The 2013-nt window shown below is 41.4% G+C and overlaps 1 pseudogene; it reads right to left on the bottom strand.

Moving 5' to 3' along the window:
- Positions 1-935: 935 nt before the first annotated feature.
- Positions 936-1241, bottom strand: LOC119519055 (annotated as a pseudogene).
- Positions 1242-2013: the final 772 nt, after the last annotated feature.

Genomic DNA, 2013 nt, shown 5'->3' on the forward strand with positions numbered 1-2013 from the left:
CCAAGCTGTGGAACTGTCGCTTACCAGATATGCTGCTTTGGACAGGTCACTAAACCTCTCTGTTTCCTAGTTGTCAACCCAGAAAAGGGTTTGATTCACTGTTTCCTTCGGGCCACTATCAGCACATACAATTCTATGAAATTATATGACCTCATATCAGATAAGATGTAGCATCCACAGTGTTTTTGTTGTTATTGTTAATGAAAATACATCAAGTAATAGATACAAAGATGCAAACTGTTTTAGTCATTTTTTCCAGACACTTTGATCAAATACAGGAAACACAGAACTAAAATCTATATACGGTCTCGGTGTTAAAATTTTTGGTGGTCCTCGTTAGGTATAATAGGTTGCTCCTTCTTCTCTATTCATAACTTGTGCACTTTTTAATTGACTTTAAAGCACTAAGATTCATGCAAATCCTTAAGCAAAAAAAAGAAGTTATATTAAGCAGAATTTACACTCTATTGCCAAACTGGGAACTGCCCCTAAGTATAATGTGCTGTCAATATTTACTAAAAACCTAATCCTTAGAGTTGTATTAGTTTATGAAAAGGAACAAAGAACAATTTAAGTAGCATCGATGTATTCAAAAGAGAAGATTGACTTGAGATACTAGTATCTTGGAGGCAAACTACAATTTGATGACAGGTAACTTTTTCATGTATCTCTTTTTTTTTTAATCAATGCTTAAGGAAAAAAATAAAATCCGGGTACTTACTTCCTAATTATTTAAAACACAAATCCTAATCAACTGCAAAATCTTTTCTCAAGCTTAAAGTCTGTAGGTTAAAAACCTAGTGGACTATGGGAGGGAAACGAGGAGAAATAAAAACAAACTTAACATTTTGAAAACAAGAGTTTCATCCGAACAGGGGAGTGAACTGTAACTTCTCGTCTTGTAAAAAGATGGAAAGCTTTCAAAGCTAGCAAGGCTAAGAGCCGGCATTCCGTTCCGTTTCAGCCGAGCACTGACGAGCCAGTCCTAGCGTGAATGATGCCTCTTTTTACTCTCACCCTTGCACTCTTGCTTCCCTCCTCGGTGGGTCTGATCCCTTTTCCCAGTTCTTCGGTGATGGCCAGCAGCTCAGCTCCTTTGCTTTGGGGCACCGGGCTTTTCTCAGTTCCCTGGTGTAGCCGAGGGATGGCGCTGCCACGCTGGTAAAAGGAAAGTGGACACTTCCAGCCGCGTGGAGGGAAGCGGCGGGCAGGTGCGCGGTCAGGTTCGGTTTGTCAGACATCCCCGCGGGCGGCGGGGTGCGGGGCCCACGCGGGGCGGCGAGAAGGAGCGGCTCCCGCTGCCCCGCGCGGCTCCGTGCGACCGCTGGTCTCCCGCGCGCTTCTTGTGGACGGCTCACCGCTCAGGCAAGTATTTGTGCTTTTAAATGTGTCCTTTGGTCAGGTACTTCGATGGAAAGTATTTTGTGATTATTAAAACTTTTCACAATTAATTGCAAATTCAAAGAAAGAGTCCTCTTCACTGGTAATACATGAAATACGTGAGCCATAAAATCACCAGTGTAGTTTTTATCTACTGACTCTTTATCAGTATTTTCACTATAAAGCATATGTACACACACACACACACACACATGCATACACACACATTTAGTAATGAATTCTGTATTGAAAGACTTTCATGAAAGCCATGGGGAAGTCGGAAGAAAAAATAAACAGATTTGGACTGAACTCTTCAGATTTCTTTTTTGGTAACTGGCTTTGCTCCAAAGGAGAGTTGACCGGAACTAAAATCCATTTTCTGCTTCAGTTCCCTCTCCCACCCACTAACCCATCAGATTGCAGGTAAAGAAACCCCTTTCATAAAATTGTCCCTAATCATGCAACAATGATCATCAGCCTCCAAAAGGTCCTACTTCATGGCCTTAACTCATACAATTAAAAGCATGAGTTTGTAGTCACCCACAATAACTGGCATACCTGACTTTGACACTTATTAACATTTGGATTTGGGCCAAATAACTGCAATTCTCTGTACCTTAGACTCCAAATAAA

This window comes from Choloepus didactylus, chromosome 22 (assembly GCF_015220235.1).
Source record: "Choloepus didactylus isolate mChoDid1 chromosome 22, mChoDid1.pri, whole genome shotgun sequence".
Lineage (NCBI taxonomy): Eukaryota > Metazoa > Chordata > Mammalia > Pilosa > Megalonychidae > Choloepus > Choloepus didactylus.